The 14,338-nt window shown below is 49.0% G+C and overlaps 1 protein-coding gene and 1 long non-coding RNA gene across 6 annotated transcripts in view; both read right to left on the bottom strand.

The window, feature by feature from the left end:
* Positions 1-14,338, bottom strand: part of ATXN10 (ataxin 10) — a 166,687-nt gene that overhangs the window by 52,342 nt on the left and 100,007 nt on the right. The gene's annotated exons all lie outside the window — the stretch shown is intronic.
* Positions 2,490-4,127, bottom strand: LOC123590904. The gene is made up of 2 exons (XR_006709028.1): positions 3,017-4,127; positions 2,490-2,914 (listed from the first exon to the last, which is right to left on the bottom strand). It is a non-coding gene; the product is annotated as an uncharacterized LOC123590904 (long non-coding RNA).

The following is a 14,338-nucleotide window of genomic DNA, read 5'->3' as shown; positions in this document are numbered from 1 at the left end:
CAGAAGAATGACATATTTTCACATAGAGTAAAAACGATTTTTTCTTCGTATTTTCAAAAACGTACATACGAATTTTGTTTAAGCTCTGCCAGATCACAAACCACGAACTGTAATTTAATTTTCAAATCTGTAAAGGGCAATCTTGAATTGGTCATTTCACATCACCTAAGCTTTTAGGTATAAACATTTCCTACAGAGTTATGTGTCAAAAGGAGAGTGTTATAGGAAAAAGGATACTGGGTAGCACAGGAAAATGCCAGAGGTGCGCACTGAGAACCTGACACCACTGCCAGTGGTCACAGCCTTCTGCTGCAATAGCGAATCTAGTCTCTGGAAGCTCCGGGCCACGCAGGTTCTCCCCTTTTCCACCTTAAACAGACAAGATGGGCGCCTGGGTGGCTCCGTCGGTTACGCGTCCGACTTCGGCTCCGGTCATGATCTCACAGTTTGTGAGTTCGAGCCCCACGTCGGGCTCTGTGCTGACGGCTTGGAGCCTGGAGCCTGCTGTGGATTCAGTGTCTGTCTGTCTCTGTCTGTGTCCCCCTCCTCTGCTTGTGCTCTGTCTCTCTCAGTCTCTCAAAAATAAATATTAAAAGAAAAAAACTTGGGGGGGGGGGGGACAGACAAAACAAAACAACACAAACAGCCCTCTTCCTCCCGTCCATCTTTAGTCTTCTAAATTGTATTCTGGAGTCTTAGAACGTCAGAACTGAAAAATACCTCAGGTAGTGGTCCATCACAATGACACCCCCACCTACAGATGAGGGCCACAAGAGGAAAATGTCCTGCTTAAGAAGATGAGGAAGGGAGGGCCCCGTCACCCCAACGCCATGCATGTTGCACCTACAACCATGAAGAACCAAACGTGTTGTATCATTATGTGAAGGACAAAGTGGCAGATCCAGCAGGAGAGGAAAACAATACAAAGCTTTCGACTTTGGGGAGTCTGGTCGAAGAGAAAATTCACAGATTATTTAATTAGAGCTGAAAAGGACCTGGAAAAACTTGGTCCGATCTCCTTACTTTAGAAATGAAAACAAGAGGGGTGCCTGGGTGGCTCAGTCAGTTGAGTGTCCGACTTCGGCTCAGGTCGTGATCTCGCGGTGAGTTCGAGCCCCGCGTTGGGCTCTGTGCTGACAGCTCAGAGCCTGGAGCCTGCTTCGGATCCCGTGTCTCCCTCTCTCTCTGCCCCTCCCCTCTCTGTCTCTCAAAAATAAATAAACATTAAAAAAAAAAAAACCCCAAAAAAGAAATGAAAACATGAGCAAAATGAACTCATTTTCCCCAAGTCATACAATCGGGGGCCTCTGGGTTCTTAGACATACTACGGATATTCATTCCACTCACCGGTTAACTCTACCCCACTCCCCGTACCAGTCCAAGTACGAACATGTAAAATACTCGGGTCCTAGGACCCTGTGCACAAACACCAATTAGATTATCAACATTTAATGTATATGAAAAAAACTAGTATAGACTTCATATTTTCCAATATTGACCTTCAGTCTTAAAACATAATCATCACTTCAACGAATACGAACCTTTAGGCCGACCCTTAAAATTCTCGGTACTTTTTCTCACTACTCCTTTATGGATTCAAAGAACCTCAAAAGTCCAAGGAATCTAATGTCTAATGAGAATTTTTAAATATAGAATGAGCATAAAATGCTCGAGTTAGCTCCATGGTCCACGGGCAGATTTTCTCCTTTCCCCACTCTCACCTTCTACATGTGAGCAGCCCAGTACACCAAGAGCAATCCGTGAATTCACCCTGCCCTGGGCTGGGACTATACAGTGACACTATTTTACACAGTTTCCCATGAACCATTCCCTCTCTTCAGGAGGCTAATGGTACCAGTTATGCTCCTCATTATTTCTAGCTGTTCACTCTCTCGGTAGAAACCTTAGGGACATAAACACGGAATTAGAAGGGTTCCAACCCTGAATTGAGTTTCCACTTTGTTTTACACATTAACAAGCCCATATTTAGCACAGTTAAGCGCCAACATCACACAGTATGTATTCTACTGATGCTTGTCTACGCCAAGAAATGTTCCAAATGTGCTTTCACAAATATTCGTCCACGAAGCCCTCCCTGTGCTATTATTATCCTCAGTGAACACGTTCCCCTGGAACGTAAGCCCCACGAGCACAGGTATTGCACTTCCTCAGCCTAGAACGGTGTCGAAATGTGGCAAGCACATGACACTCGCTGAAGGGATGAATGAATGACATTCGTAGAGGAAAAACGAAGCTACGAAGAGGTCACAGAACAAGACTGAGGTCACACAGCTACTGAACGGCACAAATGGGGCTCACAACACCGGTTTTTGATCGTTCTATCAGGGGTCAGCAAGCTTTTTCTGTGAAGCGTCAGAAAATAAAGAGTTTAGGCTCTGAAAACCACCCGATGGTCTCTGCGCACCTCCCCGACTGTGCTGGTAGAGCGTGTCAGCAGCCATAGACGCCACTCGAGGGATGGACACGGCTGTGTCTCCATAAAACTTTATTTACAAGAAGACGCCAGTACACTGCAGTTTGCCAGCCCCCGCATAAATCTTCACAATAATCAAGCCAAGTAGACAACGAGAACCAGAGACTCAGCTATTTTATTAAAGGACTTCGTCGAAGGTCACACCGTGGATCTCAAAGTTCACATCCTTTCCATTAAGCCTCATGGCCTCCGTGAAAAGGAGACTTGTCGATCGACCACGCGCTCAAAATTTGCCGTTGCACTTGTGCGCCACAAAGCAGACCTTCACCTCATTCTTCCGTCTTGAAATCAGGACCGTGACGTCAGCAGGTTGCTGGAGCTGACCGCACGGGCGGGTGTGGAAGGGTGCGTGCAAGCACACAGAGTTAATCCGAACCCTGTTTTCACAAGAAAATCCGACCTTACATTAAGCACCGTGATCTGGAAACAATGCAAAGACTCCGTTTGGGAGACAGGCAGGGCACAGGATTGGCCATTTCTGTTCTCGTAAGGAAAACAGCCTAACCAAAACTAAACACTAACCTGGTTAAACGTGAGGCTGAACATAGCTGAATGCATTAATCATCAGACAGGATAATAAAGGAAAATATGCAAGCTCTCTCCCAACTGTTTACCACTTCTATTTTTCTTGGAACAGAAATGCATTTTATATATTATATGAACCTGTAAGAAACACATACCTGGTAAAGTATTTGAACACATACTGTGTATGAAGAATACTGAAACATGAAATATTCCATCATCATAAAAGAATTTTGAGTTCACAGGGGTTTAAACACTCACCCGACTCCAGCTATGGTAACAACTACATAACAAAACTTTATGCTAACATAACTGCACTTTACGTTAACTGGATAATCTTGATAATTATAGACTGTTCAGTACGCAGAAAAGTGTGACATACTTCTCTTTAATGCTGGCCAATCCCAGGAACTAAGGTGTTACTCAAGAGAAACACAGTACAATTTAAATGGGAAAATTCTAATCAATTCCAAAATAAAAGCTTTTTGGTTAAGATTCCTAATCATATATTTATAATCATTCAAATTCAATGCTACTATTGGACTGACATAAATATTGCTTGGCCCAGGAAGTTCAACTCAACACATTTATTTACTGAGAAATTATGTGCAAACTGGCATGTGAAAATAAAAAGCTGAGAAAGGAAATGTACACCCACCAAGAAATTTTAAAAACTCACGTTTATCTCAGACTCACTGGCACAAAGATGAGCAGTTTGTATTTTGGGGTGACGTCATATCAAGGATCACTTGATGTACTTTACATATGTGGTCTCTAATGCCTACAGCGACCCCACGAGATACAACGCAGGCATCATTCTGTTCCACACACGAAGCTGGGCTTCAGCGGGTCTTGCCCCGAACCACACAGCCAGGGAGCACCTGCTGCCTTCCAGTCCACACGCTCCTTCCACACCACACTTTAATCCCCCCAAATTCCCAGGGTTCTGGCCCTGACATCCCAAGACAGGTCTCAGGGAGTCTGTGACCCCTACAAAGTGTATAAGAAATGCCTACGGCGTGTAAACTTTCTGAAAGGGGTAATTTTTATTTTTATTTTTTAATGTTGATTTACTTATTTACTTACTTACTTAGAGAGCGAGTGACAAAGCGAGGTGGAGAGGGTCAGAGAGAGAGGGGGAGACAGAGAATCCCACGCAGGCTTTGCACTGTCAGTGCAGAGCCAGATGTGGGGTTCAAACCCACGAAACCATGAGATCATGACCTGAGCCGAAACCAAGAGTCAGACGCTTAACCACCTGAGCCACCCAGGTGCCTGCGAGAGGGATGACTTTTAAAGGAGAAAAAACGAAGGTGGTCAGATCAAAGATGCTTGTCCTGAACGCTGCCTGACAAATACCAGCACTGTCCCGTAGAGTCCTTTCGAAGACTTACTGCTCCCAGATGGTGACACCCCCCGAACAAAGAGTGATTCACCCTTCCTTTCTGACCATGAGAACAGAGGTGCTCTCACAGAGCCCAGCCCCCCGATTCATGGCAGGACCCGCCTGTTCTCTTCCACCTTGAGGAATACACAATATCCATGCACAAGCTACAGGCCCCAAGACAAACACCGCCGTGAAATGTTCAGGTCACTGGGAACTATTTCTGCTTTTCTGGAAATGGGAAGATTCATTCTATGGCTCTTTAGGAGTTGATCTGGAGGGGCCATGGCTGTGCATGGAGGCTCCTAAGAATCACTCCACCACCACCACCGGCCGCTCATTTCTTTCCACACGCACCACAATTAAGCAAAGACGATTCTTTTGCAAACCCTCCTTAGTGATGTGCATGTCAAGGTGCTTTGTAAAATGCCAAGTGCTATAAAAAAATGAGTTATTGTTAACGAACGAATCAGCAGGTGATTCCAGATTAAGGTGAAACACAGTCCACGTTGGGTGCAGCCCCTACGTTGCGTATGTTTTCCTTCTGCGGCACGTTCCCCGTTTAACCACAGGATTACAGAGCGGATCGCCGTCTGGGTTTTAAGGACACGAAGTGACGTGAAAACTGAAGTTGGGAGAGGTCATGAGAGGTGCTCCGGGGCGCTGGTGTGCAACCGTGGGCTCTCCGGAGGGCCAACCTCGGGCTCGAGCCAAGGGATGGACAGACGGACGGACGGGTGGGTGGGCGGGGTGTGCAGGCTGGGACGGAGCAGGTGGCTGAGGAATGGCCGCACAGCAGGCCTCCTTCATCGCCGGGGATGAACACAAGCTCCGGGTTTGTGTTCAAGAGCGAGGCTGCTGTGAGGGCCCGAACGGGGTCACAGAAGCTACTGCTCTTAATGTCACTATATTAAACACAGTGAAGACAGGCTCCACAGCCTAAGGCACGGAAGAAGCAACGGCATGTTTGGCCACAGAGATCGCAGATGCTGGTTCACGGCGTCTCTCTCAACAGCAGTGGTCCAGGCTGCACCTGCTTTACAAACAGTCCCCGTTCCACACACTAAAATGGCCCAAAGCCATCCACGGCAGTCACCTCATTCTACCTATTTTCCAACATTATATTTTCATAAAATCGAGACGCTACAGAGCAATCATTTCTGAATCTGATTCAACAGGCAAATAAGTAAATGTTTGAACAGAATGAACACAGCTAAATACGGACCAACCATGGCCTTCCAGCAAGAGGCACGCCCCTTCTACAAACCCTCACGGTGTTTGTGTTTTCCAACATCAGTCTTAACTTCTTATAAAATCTGAACGAAGCCACCGAACAGGGGGCGTGCTTAAGCTCCCAGTGCTCAAGTCCAGGATGCGAGCGCAGGGACAGGACACAGAGCCCGGTCTCAGAACCAGGGAGCCACCAGCCTGCTACCGATGAAGCACAAAGAGGCACCCTGATGTGCCACAGACGCCGACACGCTTCTGTGGGCGCGCGTGGACCTTCTTTCCCCTGCCCGCCCCACCCCTCCTTTTCCAAGGATGGCTCCAGACTGGGTGGCAGTGTTTCTCCAAGACGGCCCCAGGCCAGAATACAACCTCTAGACACGGTGGGGTCCTAATCTGCTCGGTCAGTACATCTGGAGATAGGACACTAGTGATTGAGAATGACCAGGGGTGAGCACAGGGGAGCGGACAAAAGCAAGAAGCTACTTTAGTGTAATGTCTCCCACCAGTGACCCCCCATTTCCAGTTTGTAAAAAACATTTAAAATTCCTTTTCCTCTTCCAGAACCTCACCCAGAGGACCACCCGGAACTGGATCCTCTGCCGCGCAGCACCGCTCAGGGCCGGGGAGGCAGGTGGGTGTCACGACGGCACCGGGAACCTCACAGCACTGGTCTCTTTCGACAACGCCCTTGTTCTTTCCCTCCGAGGCAGCTCCGGTTTCCACGGGGACGGGGTGGGAGACCCTGAGCGTTCTCCCAGCCTGCTCTCACGCTCTCTCTAGATTACCTGCCCTCTGAAACGGTGACGCACTGGAAGCAAGCGGGGGGCACCCCAGCCACGTGTAGCATCGACTCTCCCTCCACTAGACAGACGGCGCGATAAACAGTTAACAGAGTCATGTGGCCAGAGGCTCCCCTGGGGAAAATGTGAGAGAAGGCGGTGATGCACCACGTTGCTGAGCCAAGACCCTGGGTGCGGCCCAGGCTCTGCATCAGCAGACTGTCACCAGGGCTTCCCAGAGCGTAACCTTCCCATCCCTGAGCCCGCGGGAGTGGTGGGAGCCAGAGCACACGGTCCAGAAGATGCTCGGCCGCCATGGTTTGCATTTCCTTACAGTTCTGTTCTACTGGCCACTCTCCGTGCCCAGGAAGGACCGGGCTAATAAGCAAGAACTCCCCATAGTTAATTCCAGAAGAAGAAACCTTTACATACAAATAAGCCTGTGTAGACACAAAACTACCTTTCTCTTGTTCTTGTGGTAGTTGGGTCGGTTTTTAAACATTAGGCCATTTTCCTTCTTTCTTTGCATTTTGTCTTCCTTGTGATGATTTTTTAGTTTTCTCTTCAGTTTTAGTAAGTCACCGTTCGGGAAAAAGGGATTTCTGTTCCCATTCAGCACCCTCAGAGAAGAGGGAAGAGACAGACGTTGCAGCATAATCAGAAAAGGCTTAGCAGTGCAAGCAGACAAGAAACGGCAATCAAAAGCAAGCAGACTGAAAAAGAGGAAAACAACTTCCCCTCATTTACAGAAGATATGATTATATATCTTCTGTACAAAATGTACAAAAGACATAATCATATCTTCTGTACAAAATGCCAGGGGCTCTAGTTTTTAAAACCCCTAGAGTAAGTGAGTTTAGCAAGGCCCCAGGATACAAGGCTAACATACTAAAATCCGTCGTAATACATATATAAGCGAAGAACAACCAGAAAGTGAATCTTTTAAAAAATTTTTTAAAATATTTATTTTTGAGAGAGAGTATGAGAGAGAGAGAGAGAGAGAGAGAGAGAATGAGTGGGGGAAGGGTCGAGAGAGGAGGCACAGAATCCGAAGCAGGCTCCAGGCTTTGAGCTGTCAGCACAGACGCGGGGCCCGACGCGGGACCCGAACCCACGAACCGCGAGATCGTGACCTGAGCCCGAGTTGGGTGCTTGCTTCACCAACTGAGCCACCCAGGCGCCCCCTGAACCCTTTTTTAAAAATACCGTTTATAAGGGAAATACTTCGATATAAATCCAACAAAGCATATGGAGGCTCTGTACCCTGAAAACTACAAACCGTTGATGGCAGCCATCAAAGGAGATCGACAGGAGGAGGAAAACATCTCTCGCTCGTGACTGGAAGACTCAATGCAATAAAGACGCCAATTCTCCCCTGCAGGGAGCTGTAGATTTAACTTCATTCCAACCACAACCACGGCCGGGCTCCGCACAGTTCCAGACGAGCTGCTCTAAACTTGCACGGACGGGGGGAACAGGGAGCTGAAAGAATCACACTGGCCGACTCGAAGACCTGACGGAAACCCCCGGGGCTGGGACTGGTACCAGGGTGGCACCAGCAGGGACCAAAGACCAGAGGCGCAGAACAAACTGGCCAGAGACACGCCCGCACAAAGAGAGCCAGCTGATTTCTCACAAAGGTGCAAAAGCAATTCAGCAGATAAAGGACAGTCTTTCTCACCAACGGCGCTGAAATAATTGGTCATCCAGATGCCAAAAAAAAAACCAACCAAACAAACAACAACAAAAAAAAAACCAACCAACCAGGACAGGTGACCTAAACCTCACGTGTTATATACAAAGACCAACTCAAATGGAACACAGATCTAAACACAGAACATACAACTGTGAAGCTCTGAGGAGAAAACACACGAGGAAGCCTTTGCGATCTGGCACTAGGCAGAGTTCTTAGGATAATACTAAAGGCGTGATCCACAGAAGGAACAACTGACAAATCAAAGTCCATCAAAATTATAAAGCCCTTGCTCTGTCAAAAACACAGCCAAGGTGGGGCGCCTGGGTGGCTCAGTGACTTGAGCATGCGACTTCAGCTCGGGTCACGACCTCACAGTTCGTGAGTTCGAGCCCCGCGGCGGGTTTGCTGCTGTCAGCGCAGAGCCCGCTTCGGATCCTCCGTCCCCCCCTCACCCTACCTCTGCCCCGCTCATGCTCTTTCTCTCAAAACTAAGTAAGACATTAAAATAACAACAACAACAACCACACAACTAAGGAAGTAACAAAGCAAACTACAGACTGAGAGAAAACACCACAGATCACAAGTCCAACAAAGAAACCGTACCCAGAATATACGGAGAACCCTCAAAACTCAACAAGAAGACAACTCCGCTTCACGAGACACTTCAGAGAAGATACAAAGATGGCAAATAAAGCCCCTGGGAAAATGTTCACCGGCAATAACCATCAGGGAAACAAGCGAACGGGAGCCCCTGCTACGCGCCTGTCGGAATGGTTCAAATACACAGCGGTGACGCCGCCAGGTGCTGGCGGGGATGCGGAAGAGCAGCAACTCCGCGGGCGGAGACGCAGACGCGCGCGGCTGCTCTGGAAGACGGTGCGGCGGCTTCTTACAAAACTAAACGTACGGGACCATACGATCCAGCGGTCCCGCACCTGGGTTTTCACCCTAGAGAAATGGGAACTTCAGCCCAAACGCGAGTGCTCACGGCTGCTTAATTTGTGACCGCCCAAAGCTGGAAGCCAGCCAAACGTTCCTCACGGGGTGAACGGACGAGGGAGTGGGGGTGCGTCCGCACGATGCCACGCTACTCGCAGGAACAAGAAGTAACTTTGGATGACCTGGATGACGCTCCAACATGCTATGATGAGCGAGGGGTCAGTCCCAAAATATTGCATACACTGTATGGTTCCATTTACATGAAGCCTTTGAAGAGATAAACCTAGTGGCAGAATGGAGATCACTGGTTGCTGGAGGTTACGATCGGGGAGAGGATGGGACACAGGATTTCTGGGGTGACAGAAAGGGTCTCCATCCTGATCGTGGCAGTGGTGGTTACAGGAATACATACACTAAAAGACCTGTATATTCCCCCCGAAAGTCATGTTCCTGTACGATGATTAAAAACAGGAAAAAAGAGGGGCGCCTGGGTGGCACAGTCGGTTAAGCGTCCGACTTCAGCCAGGTCACGATCTCGCGGTCCGTGAGTTCGAGCCCCACGTCGGGCTCTGGGCTGATGGCTCAGAGCCTGGAGCCTGTTTCCGATTCTGTGTCTCCCTCTCTCTCTGCCCCTCCCCCATTCATGCTCTGTCTCTCTCTGTCCCAAAAATAAATAAACGTTAATAAATAAATAAATAAATAAATAAATAAATAAATAAATAAAACAGGAAAAAAGAGGGGCGCCTGGGTGGCTGGGTCGGTGAAGCGTCCGACTTCGGCTCAGGTCATGATCTCGCGGTCTCTGAGTTCGAGCCCCGCGTCGGGCTCTGTGCTGACAGCTCAGAGCCCAGATCCTGCTTCGGATTCTTTGTTCTGTCTCTCTCTGCCCCTCCCCCGCTCATGCTCTGTCTCCCTCGATCAAAAATAAACATTAAAATATATGTGTGTGTGTGTGTGTGTGTGTACACACACACACACTAAAAACAGGAAAAAAGAGGCTCAGAAGATACAGAGCTCGAAGGGGAGGAAGGAAGACGGCCTCTGCCCATTCCCAGATATGTCGGGGGCAGTCAGACCGGAAGAGTCCATCTGTGGGAGGAAGTCGCCGCCAGGTCTCCTAGAATTTTCCGAGTGCCCTCCCTCCAGCAGAGCCTCCGTGCTCTCTCTCCTGCTAAGAAGGGCCCTCCTGTCAATCATGCAGAAAAGGCAGACCGTCCAGCATATCTATATGCTCTAGAAACTTCTTTAGCTCTGGTGAGAAGAAAGAGAGGAGGGAAAGAAGCCCCAGGGAAGACCGTGGAAAAGGCAGAGACGCCTGTGGTCCCCTCAACTCGGGTGCCCTTCTTGGGAGAGCTACCGGGGTGGCTGGAATGGCCCACGGGACCCTTCGGGGATCCAGAATCCTGAGAGGAAATGGTCGTGGCCCAGACAGGATGCAGCCATGAGTGCCCCGAAGAGAGGAGGGCCTCAGAGACTGTGGTTCCCCCGAAGGTGGCCAAGCTCTATGCCCGCAAACGAACGGGAAAGAGGCAGCTTTGGCGAGCCGGAACAGCTGACCTGGCAAGATTTCCCAGGCTGGCTCCTGTGTGGGAAGGTTGCTGCCTTCTTATTCCAAGCCAACGGCTTCTGAAAGGCCACACGGGGAGCAGTGAGGGAAGCAGGGGTCATTCCCGGGCCACGTGATCCCAGCAAACAGCTCGCTGGCTAATGAGTCAAGGCAAGGGCTGCAAAGTGTGAGGCTGCTGGGTCCTGGCCCTTGGCTTCCCTCGGGTCACGAAGGCCTCTCTGACCCCGGGCCGGGCCTGGCAGCGGTGAGCTCGGAAGTGTCCGCGTCTGCCATCCCACGACGGGTCGCGCTTCAGCAGGTGTCTCTCCCACACGGGCCACGTGCTCTGTGCACGGTCCTTCCGCCTGGTGCACTCAGGGCCACCTCGGAACCCAGTCTGGCTCCCCTCCGGCTCAACCCCACAGCCCTCTGCAATGGTATTTATGTATTTGTGAGCTTGCCCCACGGTAAGAAATACATCTTATATGAAGCCTAATATACCCATACGAGCCCCGACTCCTCCAGAAACATCCGGTCGCTCGTGCATTCACCAGATACTGTCCCCGACCTCTTTCATGCCGTCTGTCCCACCTGGCCACGGTATTTAAAACAACATGTGTCATTCTTGCTAACCAGTCGTGTGAACAAGGAAACACTGTCTCCTCCACCCTATCCTATCTCGTTTTAAAATAATTCCGGCTGTGACCAATGAAATTAGTTTAATATCCCATTAATGGGTTGCAATCTAGCTTTAAAAAACTCTGCTTAAGATGGAATTCAAATAGATCTAGGGTTTTTGTTTTCTTTTGTTTTTTAATGTTTATTTGTTGAGAGAGAGAGAGAGAGCAAGAGAGAGAATCCCAAGCAGGGGCTTGGGACCCCGACACAGGGCTCAATCCCACGAACCGCTGAAATCATGACCTGAGCCAAAACAGTCAGATGCTTAACTGACTAAGCCACCCACGCACCCCAACAGACCCAGGTTTCAATCATACTTTGCTGGAACTGGTTCGGGCAAATTCCTCCTGTGACTCTGGTGCCCCCTCTGAACAACAGGGGTTCAGACTAGCAGACAGCCGAGGACAGGGCCCAGCGTACGGCAAGCTCTCAGGGAGCTGCAGCATTATTAGACCATAAACACTAAAATCCGCTCTCTTAGCTTTACCATCTGGGACGCGGCCTGCTCTGTGAACCTGCATCTGCTATCCTCATTTAGAAATCTATTTATAGAGTGGCAAAACACTTCTGGCAAAGTTTACTTTTTACCCAACCAACATACGTACACCTTGTGTTCCATCCGAAAAAGTTTCGTAACTTTTAAACTCCCCAACAGTTTTACAAAGTTTTTATTCAGATCAGGCTCCCGTACCGTGTACGGAGTACTCACTCATCAAGTATTGTCTGAGTACCTAGCAGGCACTGCACCAGGCTCCTCGGGGAGACAAAATACAAGAGGCAGGGCTCCTGGCCGTCAGGTACTCAAGACCGGCTCCGCGGGCCTGTGACATCGGGCCTCGGTCTACCTTCCTTGACCAAGTCTAGTCAAGCCAAACTGGGCTTGCTTTCTTTCTTTCTCTGTACTTCTGCTGCTCTAATTCCTGCTGAATATCCTCTTCATTGCCACAGCACTAACTGTTCCCTACCCTTCCTTGAGACCCGGTCCAGACCATCCCTTCTTGACCTCTGCTGGGGTATTTGTGGCCTTCTGTCCTAATCATACAGAGAGAGGGTGACCGTCCCGTCCTTGATTCTCCCCATCCACCTAGGGCAGTGCCCTGCACCAACCAGAGCCTGGAACTATCTGTTGTCTCTGAACGTAACAACTCAAACGTGTATATTTGGGGACGGGCATCCATATGCACTGCGTGTGCTACTCCCTCGATGAAGCTTTCAGATTCCACGGTGGCTCCCCGGACCCACCGAGAACTTTTGACCTAAGGTCAACGAAGAAGTAACTTTAAAAATTTTTAACCTTTTTTTAAAATTTTGCATTTACTTTTATTTTTGAGAGAGAGAGAGAGAGAGAGAGAGAGAGAGAGAGCACAAGTGGGAGGAGGACAGAGAGAGAGGGAGCCACAGAATCCAAAGCAGGCTCCAGGCTCCGAGCCGTCAGCACAGAGCCCGACGCGGGGCTCCAACCCACCAAGGCGAGATCATGACCTGAGCCGAACTGAGACGCTCAACCGACTGAACTACCCAGGGGCCCCTAACCTTTTTCTCTAAATAGAAATTTCCAAACGTACCACAAAGCAGAGACAGAAGTATAACAAGTACCCATATACTCCACACCCAGCTTCCAAAATTACCAATCATCAATCATTATCAATCTTGTTTCGTTTACTCTCCTCCCATGCATTTATTCTATTTAAAATAAATCTCAGATCAGTAGATCTGATACCACCTTAACATATGGTATTACTTTGTTCTGTTAAGATTAACTATGATTCCTTGAGGCATCTGGGTGGCTCAATCAGTTAAGTGTTCAACTTCGGCTCAGGTCATGATCTCGTAGTTCATGAGTTCAAGCCCTGCCTCGGGCTCTGTGCTGACAGCTCGGAGCCTGGAGCCTGCTTTGGATCCTATGTCTCCCTCTGTCTCTGCCCCTTCTCTGCTCATGTTCCGTCTCTCTCTCTCTCTCTCTCTCAAAAGTGAATGAACATTTCAAAACAAAACAAAGAGCAGAATGGGACGCCTGGGTGGCTCAGTCGGTTAAGCGTCCGGCTCTTGGTTTCGGTTCAGGACACGATCTCATGGTTTGTGAGTTAGTGCAGAGCCTGCTTGGGATTCTCCATCCCTCTCTCTCTGCCCCTCCCCTGCTCTCTCTCTCTGTCTCTCTCTCAAAAATAAATAAATAAAAACTTAAAAAAAAAAAGATTAGCTATGATCTCTGAATAGTACCTAACAGCCAGTCCACGTTCAAACATCCCTGCCGCCTCAAAAGGGTCCTTCCACAATGGTGTGTTGAGAGCCGCCCTCAAAGTCTACACACAGCTGTGACAGGCTTCCTTTAACTTGTGCAATTCTCCCCTCTGTTTTCGGGTCATCCATCACCGAAGAGGCCGTGTATGTCGCAGGTGTCCTCACCCTCTGGACTGGCTCACTGCTCTCTGAGGACGTCTTTATCTTGAGTCTCCACCACCTGCGTTTTCTCTACACTGGTAGTGAAGGGCTAAAGGTTTGATTTGATCTCCATGACTTCAGCAGGAAAAGTTCACAGGGCATGCTGCACGTCCCGCCGTCAGAAACTACGCCATCCAGTTTCTTCCAGGTCAGTGATTTTATCAGTGGGTTCCGGTGCTGGGGCCTGACGAGCCACCCGTGACACAGCCCACACCACTGTGCACCCTAATGGCTTTCTGCATTGATGACGACAGTCATTGATGACGACAGCCCACATCCTAGAGTTCTTTAAAACAGTGATTGTCCTATGACACGATTCCTTCTCCACTTGTTAGCTAGAATCCTTCCATGAAGAAGTGTCTCTCTTCAGTTGTCTGCCCCGAAATACAGTTCAAACTTCCAGAAGAATGAATGATGACTCCTTAGTAATCCTCAAAAGCGATGGAGGAGAATTCTCGTGTCTTTAGTTAGCATGACACCTTACATCTTGCATTGTAAGCATACGGATTTTTGTGTAGCTGATGTCTTTCAGCCCACTACTCAAATTTTCCTTTTCATCCTCTGGCCAGCGGACAAACCTTCGAGCAGGCGCTCGTGACCTTGGGACACAGCTCTGGGGAGTCTGCGA

Source organism: Leopardus geoffroyi, chromosome B4 (assembly GCF_018350155.1).
Source record: "Leopardus geoffroyi isolate Oge1 chromosome B4, O.geoffroyi_Oge1_pat1.0, whole genome shotgun sequence".
Classification (NCBI taxonomy): domain Eukaryota; kingdom Metazoa; phylum Chordata; class Mammalia; order Carnivora; family Felidae; genus Leopardus; species Leopardus geoffroyi.
This window is presented reverse-complemented; position numbering and strand designations above follow the sequence as displayed.